At 40.3% G+C, this 16,566-nt stretch overlaps 1 long non-coding RNA gene across 1 annotated transcript; it reads right to left on the bottom strand.

Annotated features, from left to right (window-relative positions):
* Positions 1 to 2,373: 2,373 nt before the first annotated feature.
* LOC139968933 (uncharacterized) lies at positions 2,374 to 7,832 on the bottom strand. Its single transcript, XR_011793588.1, has 5 exons — positions 7,625 to 7,832; positions 7,030 to 7,128; positions 6,699 to 6,932; positions 4,444 to 6,194; positions 2,374 to 4,401 (listed from the first exon to the last, which is right to left on the bottom strand). It is a non-coding gene; the product is annotated as an uncharacterized lncRNA (long non-coding RNA).
* Between the last annotated feature and the right edge of the window lie 8,734 nt (positions 7,833 to 16,566).

Raw genomic sequence — 16,566 nt, 5'->3', positions numbered from 1 at the left:
TTCGAGAATTTTGGAAAAGCATGATAGAATAGAGATTGGTCGGTAGTTCTCGTAGATATTGGATTCTCCTTTCTTAAAAATGGGCAAGACCTTAGCAATCTTCAGCTTGTCTGGGAATACCCCAGTGGTGAACGATATGTTACAGATATGAGTAAGAGGGGTGACAATGAAAGGTAATACCTGCTTAACAATATCTGGCTTGAAATCATCATACCCAGCTGCCTTCTTTGGCTTTAAGCAATGATTCGCAACACGTAAGAGTTCCTCCTCCCTGACAGGGTAGGTGAAAATAGAGTTTCGCGTACTATTATTGCTATACATATGGTTGTTTGATTTTGCAGTATGACTGATTTTGCTGGCAAGTGAGGGTCCAAGGTTAATGAAGAAGTCGTTAAAACCGTTTGCAATGTCTTGATCGTCGCTGGTTTCGTGATCGCCGTCTTTGAAAACAGATGGGTACGATGATTTCTTACGGTCTTTCTTAAGAACCTCATTGATTACGCCCCAGGTATCATTTACATTATTGTTACTATCTTTGAATTTGTTATAAAAATATAACCTTTTAGAAAATCTTATTATGTGGTTTAACTTGTTTCGGTAAGCAACATAAATTTCTCTATTGCTATTTGTAGGAGCTTTTGAGTAAAGTCTGTAGAGATGGTTTTTTCTTTTAATAGATTTTAGTATACCCTTAGTAATCCATGGATGTTTTCTCTTGCGCCTATTTCCTTTAGTAATTAATAGATGAGGAAAACACTTATTATAAGTTAAATAAAAAGTGTTAAAAAATGAGTTGTAAGCTGAATTAGCTGAGTATTTAGCTGAGTAATTAGCTGAGTAAGCTGAAAAAGCTGAATATTCGATGATATGAATCCTGAGATGTGTAAGCCCTAACCAAATAGACACTACCCCTTTTCCAAATGTGTTGGGGGGGGGGGGGGGCAGTCGAAGTCTGACCGGTTTGGGTGCCCTGGTTTCGTAGTTGATTCACCCATTAGGAAAGCTGTCCATGCTTTATCGAATATCAAAAGTTTAGCCTATAGAAGTGAAGTAGTCTAATGCTATTTTAATGTAACAAACCAGTGTATTTCAAACTTTTCCAGATGCACCAGTCTTGTACTAACTGGAGTAAAGTATTTGCAAATATTGTAACCGAAGTCGCGACTCGACATTTTTTTACAGCTCACGAAACTAATAGTGAATATAAGTCCGATACACACTGGCTCGTGTCACAAAAATAAAAACGCAAATACAAAGTGAATTTTTTTTCTGAAGTGATTACAACATTGGGTATCAAACGTATGGTCAAGTCCGTCATTTGTGAACAATTGTTATTTCATTCAATTTATTTATATATAGACACAGTCTGTTTAATTTCTTTTATATATATGCATTTTAGTTCTATATCAGGAGGGAAAGACAAAGCATTTTTGTCATATATCATATATAGATAAATATGTATATTGACTTATATTTGGGCTCCTGGCCACGGGCCCTTTAAGCGATCACAGAGCACTTGCCTTAGCTGCACCCCATCCTCCTAACCGGTGCACCGAATTAAAAATAACGAAACTTGAACGGCAAAAGGGAAGTAAAAGACGTTGCCATAAGGGGCGGCTCCACCCTCTTCAGAAAGGATTGGCAAAGAGGGGATAAGAAATGAATAATAAATTAACAGTTATATCCTGCTTCTTGTTCCGAAAGGCTCCCAACGAAATGCCAAAAAGTCGGCAACGGGATGAGGGTGGGGGTGGGGGTACCCATCCCCACCATGGGGCTACCCCTGCACCTCATCACGACTGACTCGAATTACAACCCTCAACTTGATACTAGTCAACCAAAAATTGTCCTTCGAAAGTTGAACTGAAATTGGATGGAATATAATAAAAAAAAATACGAGCTGTCTGCATGGATCATACTCTATACTATTGTGTGACCATATAGGCGTAAGGGCTCTACTCAACCTGAAGGAACACTGGGGAAGCTATTTTTCTTTCCAGAGAAATTTAAAAAATTGTCCGAACGTTCCTAGCACGATTAATTCATTTCAAACTTCGACGTCAATGAAGGACAAAGAGAACCATATAAAGGCCTATGTCTGACTATAAGATCATTGAACCATCACGAACAACTATTTTTTTTTTTAGCTTTTGGGAAAACTCCGAATAATCTTCCATATGCCGATTCCTGAAACTGGGAAGTACAGTGTGGGGGGGGGGGGGGAGGATCCGTCTTGATCCGCAAGTATAGTGAGCGTTCACCACGACATGTGTGTTTAGCTTGGGACTATAGACTTGTTAACCTTGTGAACATATATTTTTGGGGGGATGGGAGGGGGGAGGGGAGTCGGCAAATTAAAAAATACAGGGTAAACAGAGGGAAGGAAATACACCAGTGCATGAGAGGAGGTGAGAGACAGGACTGATTGATCGTGTCGACAGTTTTTATTTTTTAATATATACATGTGATACACGAAGATAGACGTAAAATGTAGCATCGTTTCAACACTACAAAGGGAACCCTCCTCCACCCGCACCCACCACACACACACCCTCCACCACGTTCGTATATATCCTACATGTGGAAATGATCATGTATGTATTTTAGATTTCAGATATCCCATTGCACCACAACTTTACAGTAACAGCGTTACAATATTTTAGTTCTTTGTAATATTTTACATTATTAACTTGTATTTGTATTTCGTTTAATTGCAATATATTATTTGCATTTTTTTGTGCTTTTTTTTTTAAAGGTCTGATGTGTACGCTTTTTACCTTTGTAAGATTAAACTTTTCTTGTGTTTATTTGTTTTGTGTTTATTTACATCACGTTTGGTCAGTTGAAAGTTTCTGTAATTCTTTGTCTTCTTAATTTACCTCTTTTCGTTTTAAACTTTTTTTTTTCATGAAAGTTTGTTTTAAACCTTTCTTTTGTGTTGTTTTTTACGTTTAATAATAATTTTTGTCTGTTTTTTTGGCGGCGATGGCCTCCCATATACCCAGGCCTGACTCATATTTTACAAAGGCTATACAGAGTGCTAGTTTTCGTACCGGTAATTGTTAACCTGAACTGCAATTTAACGTAACGTACCAAAATTTTCAACGGATCGCTAAATTTAGTTTCGTATGGATAAGAAACTTTAAACATATATACTTGTATTATGTATACTGAAAATGAACATTCCGTGCACTTTCTATGGTCGTTTTAGACCACATAAAGGGGCCACCATGCGATCCGTGAGAAGATGTTCAAACCCTATATACATGATACGACCATGAGAACCTTATGACAAACAACCTTCCCCCTCTCAACCCCCACCAAATAAAAACACACATAAGAATGTATATATTGTGATGGTTTATAGACACACGGAGGCTTATAGCTCTTGCTTGTAGTCGGATATTTCACACATATTTTACACATAATATAACACAATATATAACACATAATATAATATTACCATTTCACGAGAGTATATATAAATCCTTAAGTATCTGGTAGCGTTTACCTCTTGATAACTTCTGCTAGGACTTAGAGACCAAATTACAAAAGAACAGAAAGTGTAGAAAAATACAGTAGTTTTATGCTCCTCCCCCTGTGTAGAAAAGTACAGTAGTTTATGTTCCCACCCCCCCCCCCCCACACACACACATACTTACACATCACAAACATGTCAATCAAATTGGGCCACCGGAATATTACGTCATTTAAATATTTTGAATAACCCCATTCGTTTATCTTCTTTCAGAAGTATATAAAATAATATAAAACTTAGGAATGGGGTGGTGCCGGAGATAAACGTCTCGTAGCCGAACTTTGAAATATCTGCAGTTTATCGCAGCATTCGTCGTCGCCTGTATTAAGGGTAATTATTCTCGTCGTAGAATGTCCTCCCTTAATTGATCTCTCAAGAATACAGTAAATAAAACGATTATGCCGAAGAATTGGAACTTTGCTAATGGAACAAATTTCAAAACCTGATTCTACGTTTAATTATATAAAATGTAACTATCCGTTATATCTATCGATCCTGATGTCTTAACCATGTCTACAATCAAACAATTACAAGGCTCTGTTTAGTTCATATGATTTATTCCGTTCGCACAGAATAAGCACATTTTCAATTAATATATGGCTTAAGCCAGGGACGTCGCTAGAGGGGGGGGGGGGTGTGGGGGTGTTTCACCCCCCAATCTTGGTAAAAATGACGATAGTTGGAAAATTTGAGTGCGACAGTCGGAATTTCCGACTGTCAGAATTTCCGACTGTCGCCAGCTTCAATTCGTAATTCGGAAGAAAGGGAAAACAAATAAGGAAACTGACTCTACTACATCAATACATATATATGTAGCCTACATAAAATAATAACAATTACCGTATGAATGGTGTTTAGTGTAGCTTTAAACATCTTTTTAAAAAGAAATACGGATAGGGCGGAACGAACTTTCGAAACACCCTATATAAGGCTTAAGCAATGACACGCGGACATCAAACTTGTAAAATACCGTTTTCCTCATGTTAGATGCTTTGATCTGGCGCCGTTTGAGTATGCACGTATACCAATATTTTGTTTCGTTCTTACCTATGTGCAATGTGCGGGAGACATGTTGTATATCGATTATCGTGTTTCTTTATACTTTCTAAACATAGGGGTTTTCCAATCAAAACCACGACTCAGGCAATCTTTATATAGGCCTTCTTTTTGGTTAGTTCGCGCTGATAATAGAAGGATTCAATATTACGAAATATAGGGGTTTTTCACTTGTCGTACATTATACGAAAGTTTATTTACAGAACACGACACCGGATGAATTGTTCAGTGTAGGAGTATCATTATAACAGAAACAATTGCTTAGTCAAAGCCATACAGAGCCCAATGATTTTGTCAATCAGGTGGATTATAGCACTAATATGATATTGGAAAACATAGGTACATTTCTGGAGAAAAATATAGTAACTTTGGGTAATTTAACTTAGAGAATGAATATTACTTCTGGCCAGTGGTGAGCGCAAGGGGTGGGTTGGGTTGGGGTTGGGAGAGGCCTGGGTGGGGTGGGGAGGGAGACCATCCCACCCCATCGTCATTCGGGGGGAATTTCGCCGGAGAAAATTAGACCACTGCTACGGGGGTAAAAATACTCCTTGTCGTATGCACACACACACACACACGCACACAATACACATTACAGTGATATTTATTAGCTCAACCTAATTATAGAACTAATTTATAGCTAAATACCGTATGCCTCAGAATGCGCTATTTGACGTCTGATTTTCTTTTTCTGGGAGAGGACACCTCCATTCACGCCCATCATGAACTCATTGATTCGTCTCTGGCTCTTCCATAAATATTCCTGTCCTAACCTTAATCAGTCGGGATATTTAGAATTTGGCCACCACCTTTGAACTCTTGTGCACGTTGTTGTTTATCACGTGACAGGTTATATATTCATTAGCACAGCGTGCAAAAATACCAGATATGATAAATACAGTTTACAGTGAGAATGAATACATCAAAGCTCGAATATTATTATGTTGACTTTAATTTGGTTTTGTGTCATATACAGGGCACACTACAGTCATTTCATGAACAGATCTGAACCACCGATCGACCTTTGACGCTCCAGTTTCTCAACACAGTGCATGCATGCACTGTTGCGAGTATAGGAACAGTTCTGACAATTTTACTAACATGTAGTAACAGTAGTATTCCAAGACCCCTTGCTTCAAGATAACAAACCACTGCATAGCCTATGAGTCGTAACTTTTATAAAAGTAGGTGCTTACAATACAAGTTCAGTACCAAAATACATCAGCATATTCCACTTACCATCAGATTCACTTATAAAGCTATAAAGTTTACAAACATTGCATTCGAACAGTACTGTCTATTTCTAGAATTAATCTACCGTGTGGGTATATCTATACTAGGCTATATGAACTTGTAAACCTGGTCAGAGCTAAATTTGATGTTTTTATTGACAAGTGATAAACTTTCCCAAACTATGAAGCAGTTTTTGTAACATTAATGACATGTATATGCAACACTTAAATTTTGGCTGGTGTATTGGTTTTGTGGTATGTACAGGCACACTACAGTCATTTCATGAACAGAACTGAACCACCGACCGACCTTTGAACGTCTAGTTCTCGACACCTGAGTGCACACACCGTTGCGAGTAGGAACAGTTCTGACAATATAAGGTGAGACATAATAAAGTCAACACAACAATTGGTATAGTGCTCAGTCCCATTTTGTATTTTGGCGTTGCTGCCTGTTTTTCTTTTGTTTTTTTTACACTTTTCTTATTCTGTTAGATAAAGTCCAGGTAAGTACTGCCAATGTAAATTGATTGAACATTTTTATGTAAAATAAATGGCTTAGCAAAGTTTTCATGGTTTCTTTTCATATTGATTCCATTAAAAAAAAATCATTGAAGTTTTGTATCTAAATCAGTGATTAAATCGGTTAACCCTCAAATTGTTTTGTTTTTAACATAGACCTGCATATTTGTATGTGATATAGTCCACTTCAGTGCAATGGTGTGAACCAATGATGAATAAACTCCAAGCTTAGTAACATATCAACCTTCAGCTATTTAATTAAACCACAAGTAACATGATATAAACCCCCACCCCCACCCCTAAAAAAGCGAAGAGAACAAATTGTCTATACAATTTTTTTAGCAATGTACCGTTTGCTCGATTTACTATAGTATGATGCCACCCATATCTGCTTCAGTCAGAGCCTGTTTTAATGCGTATATTGTGGCATTTCCGGCATGCTTTCTCTTCCATTTCAACAACATATTGTAGACTCTTTCCTTGTGGCCGTGGTGGTCTATTTCAATTGCATCCAATTCAGCCGACTCAAACCCAAGCGCGAGACCTAAATCTTTCCATTCTCTGGGTACCTTTTTCGAAAGAGTCTGAAAGAGTAGAAGAAGAAGAAAAAGATCTACCCTTGTTGATTTTATTGTCTTTATGATTGTTTACTATGTCCAGAATTAAATCTTGTTTACAAACCTGTAAATCTTTATCAGTGACAACTCCCCGGTTTTGGTCAGGTATGCTATCAGTGGTGTTCATATCAGTGGAATCCGCCATTTGTCTTCGCTGAATGAGCTAGATTGCGAAGAAAAAAGATAGCCCCTCATTTTCAATACGCCTAATATTATATATATATTAAGATATGTATATATATATTATTAAAAATCTGTCATATCACATGCGTATTATACCATACCACACTGTCAACGAACAGGAAATTATAAAACAAGACTATGGTTAAAACTTGCCTACTAAGTTGATCAAACAGGCTTTCTTGATACAGTTTCGTTCCTACAGGACTAGTCTTTATTAAGAATGAGGTTGGTGTTGTCTGAATTCTACATGCACTGCCTAGAATTAACACGGCTGTAATCGTGTATGATGTACGTACTAAGTATACACAAATGTTTTTGTTCGATATGTATTATTGACTCGCAATCGATCTATCAAAAACCATGTAGTATGAAGCTATGATACGATGTACATGCACAGTGGACTATATGCAAAAAGCCGGTGAATGTCACTGTTATCGAACATGAAATGCTAAAACAAGACTACGGTGAAAACTTACCTTCTTATAGTTGATCGAATAGGCGTTCTTGTTACAGATTCGTTTCTACAGGACTATAGTTTTTCTTGAGAATTGTGTGGTGGGCGTTTTCCGAATTGCACTCCATGCACTTCCTAGAACGAACGTCGCTATAATGTATGATGTACGTATGATGTACGTATAAGATATACACACACGTTTTGTGTGATATGTCCCATTGACTCACGTACTTGACCTATGTACAATCGAAGTTTATGTGTAGCTAAACCATATAGGCTAATATTATAACACTCATGAATGACGTCATCGCCGAAACTAATGTAAACAAAATACTAATAAAAAATTGACACGTAGGTGATTTCTTAGGTAAATATTGTTAAAATATTCAAGTCGTCGACTTTTGTCGGACTGAATTGACGCGTCCCCACCAACTTCTTCAGTGGTGGGGACATGATATACCGTGTCCCCACCAGTTCGTCTTGACCAAATGCTGCATTTCAAATTCCCCTGTATTGAACTTTGGCACAGTTTGATCCACCATTGTGTAAATGACATGCTATAAAAGACGAGAATTATTACTACTGACACTGACACAGACCCATCATATACAAAAGTCTACTTGGATTATTTGTCCCCTGATTTTGTTTTCTGCAGACGCCCATGTATTTCCCCAAACTAAATTTCAAAGCCATGAGATCCTAAACTTAAGGAGGTTAGGGAGCATCATCTGGGAAAAAATATTTCCGGCGATCTGGGAGGTATATTTGCCCAAATTTTTTTGTGCGCTACGTCCCCACCATTCTCCAAGGCTGATCTGCGCCCATGAGCGTCACACTGTTACTGTTGATATTACAGAAATTTATACATAGGAGCCACTTGAAAATTGTAAGGATAGCTCCCACCGTTTCTTTAAAGCAATAAGAGTAGTACAATAAAAAGGTAAGAGAGACCCCATTACAATTAAAATTGGCGATAAACACATAGGAGATACCGACGCAAAAATTAAAGAAATCAGCAAACATTTCGAAAAGACTTTTAACTGCAATATCCCAGACCCCAAACCAAACGTGTTTCTATAGAAAAACTAAACACGCCCTTTGATGAAGATGAAATTAAACAAGCAGTCTCATCCTTAAAATATAATAAAAACCAAGGTTGTGACAAGGTCACAGCCGAACATCTCAAATATGCCCCATGCACACACAAACACATAGCAAATATCTTAAATAGTATAGCCGAATCAGGAGATTTCCCAATTGAAATTAAACAAGGAATACTAACTCCTATCCAAAAACCTGGAAAGACTTAAGGTCCACCAGAAAACTTAAGACCAGTCATTTTATATAAACACTGAGGAAAATTCTTGCAGTTTTTGTGGCCAGGAGGATTCGTCCGTCAATTGATGAGCGATATTCTCCCCATTACCCAAACTGCCTACACTTCAGGACGTTGCACAGCTGAACTGGTCTTCGCTTTTAAAGTGCTAGCAGAAAAAGCTATAACATCCACAGGTTACACTATAAATCTATTGATGCTAGATATGAGCAAGGCGTTCGACAAAATTCAAAGACGATCCTTGCTAACTGACCTAGAACAGGTTCTTGACAACGACGAACTTCACCTGATATCACTGCTAATCGTCTCCTACACCGTCAAACTAGAGGGCAAACTCGGACTTCCTTTTAACACTAACATTGGTTCACCACAAGGAGATAGTGCAAGCGCACTATTTTTTATAACTTATGTAGCCAACTTTTTGAAATAAGTTGATAATGATATCGATGCAGTTATCCTGCCATCTCAGTTAGTTGATCATGATTACAGCACTACCACCACTAATTCTTTTTTGCACAGTAGACCAACAATACGCTGATGATATATCTTGGGCATCAACTGGTCAGCATATACTGCAAGATATCGAAAAACGAGTTTCTGAGAAACTGGCAGGAAGGAATCTGAAAATCAATTGCACAAAAACTGAGAAATTTTAAATCACAAGAAAAGGAAATGAAAGTTGGAAGAAGTGTAAATATGTTGAAAGCTTGCTGGGGACCGAAGAAGATTTTAACCGAAGAATTGGAATAACCAACGGTGCTTTCAACACACTGTCAAGTATTTTCAAAAGCAAAAACATAAGCCGGAACATTAAGCTTAGGATTTTTGAGGCTTTATTAAAGATTATTTTTTTGTACAATTGCGAACTGTGTGGCACAACGAAGGATCTTGATCGCAAACTTGAAACTTTTCAAAGGAAACTACTTCGTAATATTCTCAACATTAGATGGACCAATAACAATTGGTTATCAAACGATGAGCTCTACAATGAAACCAACCAAACACCTTGGTCATCCATAGTCGCACATAGAAGATTGAGATTTTTCGGTCATGTAGCAAGACTCCAGGAGGACGCTCCAGCAAAGGTTGCTTTAAGATAAGCACTAAGACATACTACTAACTCAGAAGGAAGGCCCGTGATTACCTTGCTTGGAAAAATAAAGTCGCAATTTAAGGACGTTAATATTAACAATTTCGAGGAAGCAATAAACCTTGGGCAAGATCGTGATACGTGGCGGAGGTTATAATCACTGAGCATGTCAGATAGACGAGACTCAACTTACTACTACTACTACTACTACTACTACTACTACTACTACTACTACTACTAATACTACTACTACTACTACTACTACTACTACTACTACTCAGGGGCGTCAATCCGATTTGAAACGTGGGGGGACGTAATCGATTCGAGTATTTAGGCCGTAAGTACTATCTAAGCGGAGCGCCACCATCGGTTGGCGCGCAGCGTACCAAGACAATTTCAGATTTGAATACCTGCCAGATCGCTGGAGATGGCACTTGCCAGGCTGGATAGCAGCCATTAAGTTGCGTGATTTCGGGAGAAAAATACAAATTCGTCACTCAGGAAATCTGCAAGAAAGTTCATGCGACCTACATTTTTGGTGGATTATTTCATTTATTAGTGATTCCAATTGACATGAACATTAGAACCCAGTGCTAGTTGACAAATGATGTGGCGAAGTGGAACCCCAGCCTCATTTTGCCTATGTTTCAGGATAGAATACCCGTCATGTGTTCGAACCCATGACAACTAACAATCTCTGAATAAATTTACTTTAAAATGGGCACATTATATTGCACCAAGTCGGTAAAGGAATGACCCCAGGACCTCAGATATAGGCCTATAGCAGGGGTGGGCAACCTTTTTGAATGAATGGGCCAGATTTTAGGAGTGAAAGATTGACAGGGCCGCACCTCACCAACGACCTGCTGTTGATTTCAAACCGTTGCTTCCGAGGACGTTCAAGCAATAGGTGTGTGTACTAATCTGTATTCACAAAAACATAATGTCAATATAGTCCAATTGATAATTAATGGTGATAATTGACCTACCTGACAGCATCATTAGTGCAGATAAATTCTAAGCAGCTAGTTCATTTTTTGTGAAGATCTAAAATAGATTGATTTTTTCTTTTTCTTGAGACATCTCACGGGCCGCAAAAAATCACTGGCGGGCCGCATGTGGCCCGTGGGCCGTAGGTTGCCCACCCCTCGCCTATAGGAACGATGTCCCAAAATGTCCCCGGGCATATAGGCGAAGGAAGCTATCCGCCGCGACTGCATGTGAGTTTCTCGACTTGCCGTCCTGGAAGTCATACCACAAAATGGTGCATTTCTCATACCCAATTATTAATAATTTAAATAACTAACTAATTAGGAACAGCCAAGATCCGAGTTCGTATATTGAGCTTATCGCAAATTTGACCAAATGTCGTCATACGCCAGCATGTTAAACCACCAATGACTTTTAATGCCACCCGTGACACACTTCCAATGTGACTATGTCAGTTTAAATATTTTGCTAGGTCTACAAGAATACATTTCTATGAAATTTGAAACAAGGATGGCAAGACAAACCACTTTAATTATGTTTTCAGGACCTCACACATGCGCATGTATCGTCAGACTTAGAACAGGTCCCATGTGAGTGGTGGCTAAAGTGATGAAGGCATCAAAATAAATCAGTGGTTGTTCGTTGGAGTCCTCAAGCAAGTTACCTCGGTTGCTAGGTGGATCTGCATCTGGTAATCGGGTGAATTCTGGTCGGAGCGTACTATGTAACCACCGTGTACCCAGGGACGTAGCTAAGGCTTGAAGATTGGGGGGGGGGGGTGTAGTGGCTGAAAATCCAACTAGATGGGTTTTGAAGCCAGAAAATTCCGACTGCTGCTTTGTACCCCCCCCCCCACCCTCGCGCTACTCGTGAACGATACGGTCAGTGTCAGACACCCAATCTTTCGCGACTGCACTTTTGTTCTGTAACTTTTTTTCGATACATTTGTACCCACCTGGCACTCATTTCACAAACTTATTAGCCCCCCCCCCACCCCAACCAAATATTTTTGTGAAATTCGGGCAATATGCTGATAACTTTTCGGGCACCTACTGAAAGAAAGATTATTTGCAATGTGTTTTTCAGTGGTTAAACTTATATAAATATTTCCATTAATATTGTAACGACTTCCCCAATAAATCTAACTAATATGGAAGGGTAATAAGACGGAAAATTATTGTATGTTATTTGCATGCGATGTAAAAACCGATGCATGTCTATATAATATGCACATTTACATGTGGAACGCGCGCGCGAAAAATTTGGGTTGTATTTTTCGGGCAAGTCGTTACAACCCCCCCCCCCCCCCAATCAAATTGGGCTCCTACGCCTATTACGGTAGTTCTATTAGGCCTTTTTTTGTTGGAGTTTTCAAAATCATACGAAGTTTTGTACAGTGGAGTATAAGAATCGCGAGATACAATTTCTCAATGTGGCAAGGAAAACGTGGTAAATATGACAGATTAAAGGTCAATTTTGACCGATATTTTTCAATTTTTAGGTCATGCACAATCACAGGAATAAATGAATAGGCCTAGATAAACAAGAGTGCGACAGTCGGAAATTCCGACTGTCGCACTCCAATTTTCCAACTATGGTCAGTTTTACCAAGTTTGGGGGTGAGCCACCCCCACACCCCCTCTATCGACGTCCCTGCGTGTACCCAGTGTTCTCACTGTGGAGTAAACTCCGGTATCACTCAACAACAAGGTAACATGGGATGCGCTGCCACGGAATATGCTCCCTATTTCATTTCCCCAATATTAGGGAACGGGCACCGTCTTTGAAACACCATCTACAACTAAACAACAACTATGTACAAGCTTTGGCTCTAGCTATGAAGTGCTATCTCTTGTGATATTGAAGAAGCGCACTAGTTTTCTACTGGAATCGCCTGAAGATGCGGCGTCTGTAATCCAAGGAACCAACGAACTTCTCTGCTAACTCCTCAGGCTTCAACTGGGCTAGACGTTCGCGGTGAATATGGCACACCATCACATGGTTCAGCCTCTGTTGAGTCATGGTGCTCCGTAGCCATGTCTCCAAACACCTCAAAGCAGTAGAAGATCTCTCGGCTTCCGTCGAACTGGCGGAGGAGACGAGGAGCAACCGCAAGAGAGCCTCGACTTCACCAAACATACCCCGTACCGCTGGATTCATCGACTTGAATATTTATCTATACCCTTCAACCGACGACGGCTGGAACTGGCCTCGAAAGAAAGACATACTAAGTTTAAGATTGTCGGAGAGCTCAGGGTAGCAACTCACGAGATCTGGGTGGAATTCTCCATTCAGCAACATTGAGTGATATTGTATGTATGTATGCGTGTATGTATGTATGGGTCTATGTATGTATGTATATGTGATCTTCCCGCAAGCAGGAACTCGCGAAAGAAGCCACGGAGGCTTTTAGACTCGCAAGCTGACCGAAGCCAATCTCTCGGCACACATCCATTTAACGTCCATGTCGGGAAGTTGTTATTGAACAACACCCTTGCCAGACGACACACATTGCTGTCGGCGGGGAATCGAACCGGGGATCTCATGACTGGGAGACGCCGGCGTTAACCACTAGGCTATACACTCCGCCTACATATTCGATGATATGAATCCTGAGATGTGTAAGCCCTAACCAAATAGACACTACTCTTTTTCCAAATGTGTGGGGGGGGGGGACATTTGATATTGTTTTCCCCACCCATCGAAATGTGGAGGGGGACGTGTCCCCCCGTCCCCCCTGGATTGACGCCCATGCTACTACTACTACTACTACTACTACTACTACTACTACTACTATACTAAGCCACTTGGGGCTTGTCGCTTGCAGCAATTTGAAGACCAACAGCTCACCCAAAAGCGCCATTCAACACTACTATTTACGTAGAGTCTTAACGTTAGGCAATGAAATGTCCAATAAACTTTCCAGATTCATTCATTCCAGATTTCATAAGCATCTTCCAAAACATCGAACCTTTCGCCTATGTGATAGCCACCAAAGAGATCTTGTTGTATATTAGTAAGGGCAGCTAGAAAATGGTAAAACAAGAGTGTAGACTCAAGACATAAAGAAAGGTACAAATACGTGGCTCGCTGTGTTTTCTACGCTCATGTTGTCGTTGCAACTCTCTCTTTTTCTCTGATGCCAACGCACCCACAGTACATATGATAGATATCCAACGTATGATAGGAATCTACTTCAACTGGTCGAGAGGTTTACTAAGGAAATCAAAACAGATATAACGTTACCCTAACACCCGTGTGTTACTGGAGCTGGAGCTAGCACATGGTTCGCAGCACAGGTTACGAATCCTGGAGCTAACAAACTAGCGACTCAATTCTGCATGTGATGAATCCGCGGCATGCCCTACAGTGCTAGCTTCAGGAATTGATTTTCAACGTTGCTGCTCTACTGAATGCGTTGAATAACTAAATCCAGAGAAACTAATTACGAAAGACAGATTTGCATATTGGGTAAATCAATAATTAAATTCAATACACTGACACATGACACCCCCCCCCCCCAACACTCCGTGTCATTCAACAATATGCAATGGCAATGCCGATGTAATTTCTTTACTGCTCGAAATCCTGGAATGATGCATGCAAATCAAATAATGTAAATTAAAAATTGGCACTAACACAGTAACACATTAAATCCATTGTTACAGTATACAGCATTCGGCAGTGGCGGAGCGTCCATACAGTCAGGGGGGGGGGGGGCGAATGCCCCCCTGACGGACTCAAATGGACTGCTGGCGCCCTTTTCAGCTTTTTACCATTTTTTACTTATTCGCGATTATTGACTTTATTATTGCGCTCTCATCTACTTATTGACATTTGTTACATTTTGTTGGTGTAATTTTCTGACAAAATGCTCTAACGGCGGTCTTGTGATGAAGCGCATGTACTTTCAACACCCATATAAACTTCAGAGTTGTCAAAAATGGCGATGACATCTATTTATTCTTCGTTTATCTGCAAATTAGCAAGGCCCGGAAAGGGTCATTTCCGGCGATCTAAGGAGTATCTTGACTCAAAAAATTTCTGTACGCTCCGCGCCAACCTGTGGCGGCGCTCCGCTTAGATAGTGTCGAAAGCGCCCCTACAGACCATTCTCACCCCCTCTGACCAATACCCCTAGCTCCGCCACTGGCACTCGGCAGTTTCGGTAGGAGGGGGGGGGGGGTGTAAAGGTATGTTCAGCCCCCGATATTTGCCAAGTGCTCCAAGAAGTGGGGACCGTGGGGAGAATTTCGAAGTGGGGTGCTAAACATATTCTTGATCGGTCCAATGCACAATATATTAATAATTTTAGGGGGAAAAGAACTGTCTAGATGCGATTTATTGTTACCAGAGGTGTCATTTTTGCTGATCTAGGATTTCCCGTTTGCTTAAATTTCGACGCGCCGCGCCAACTGATGGTGGTGCACCGCCTAAATAGTGATGTATAAGCTTCAGTTGTACATCACCATATAAGTTCTTCTATCCGTCCTTCCTAAATTTACACACGTTCATTAATTGTTTAGATGCAATTTAAAGCCTATATGGGTGTTAATTTTACCGATCTAAGGGTACCTTTCATCGAAAAATTTCGACGCTCCTTGCCAACCGGTGATGGCGCTCCGCTTAGATAGTGACGTATAACAAAACTTGTACATCACCATCTGACCATTATGTTCTACTATCAATCCTCTTCAAATTTTTAAACGATAATTAACTATCTAGATACAATTGCAGACATGAGATCCATATTTCAAGGATGGGTATATGCAGCTTAGAGCACTCGGGAAGCGCCGTTTCCGGCCATCTGGAGCAGCTGCGTAGCGATGAGTCTGAGGGCCCCTGGGTCCAGGGAAGGAAGGGCCCCCTGGCTGCTGCGGAGAATCAACCGATGTGCGCTGCGCGCACATCACGAGCGCGGAGCGCGAAGTCCCAAAGGCGTGGGTCCAGGGCCCGCCTTAGGGCCCTGGAAGCTCTGGTGTTCTACAAGCTCTCTGGTGCAATCTAAGCCGTATATGGAACATTTCGTGGTGATTTTATCGACTGAGATTTTGGGGAAAATCTGCGTTCATAGACACATTTTGGTCCGCCTTGTCTGTCATACTGGGAACATGAAAAAATGTGTTGCAAAGCTAGAATACATTAAGAGATTGAAAGGACAATAAGACCAAATGACCAATGTCCAATTAACATAAACATGTATATTTCCACCCGTGGCAAAATATCAGCAAAACGGTGGAAAATATGCCAAATTCGATTTACTGTCTGATACGGAAACATACAAATCCACACACAAATCTTAGGCATCGGCGATTTGGCCGATAGCTGAGGAAAGCATCAGCCAAAGGGGTTCAAAATATGCCCAATTTGTGTCATTTGGCCAGTTATCAGCCAATGTCATGCATGCGGCAACCCTGACCGAGAGCGAATTCATTGAAATTAGAGGCGCTATTTCGCTATAATATGTACCAGCGTAGCCTATCAAGTTCCAGTGTGTACCTCAGGCTCTTGAGTCAGTCGTGCGGAAAGAAGGATACGAGATTTGCAG

Source organism: Apostichopus japonicus, chromosome 6 (genome assembly GCF_037975245.1).
Source record: "Apostichopus japonicus isolate 1M-3 chromosome 6, ASM3797524v1, whole genome shotgun sequence".
In the NCBI taxonomy this organism is placed as follows: domain Eukaryota; kingdom Metazoa; phylum Echinodermata; class Holothuroidea; order Aspidochirotida; family Stichopodidae; genus Apostichopus; species Apostichopus japonicus.
Note: the sequence above shows the minus strand (reverse complement) of the source record. Positions and strands in the feature narration are given on the sequence as shown.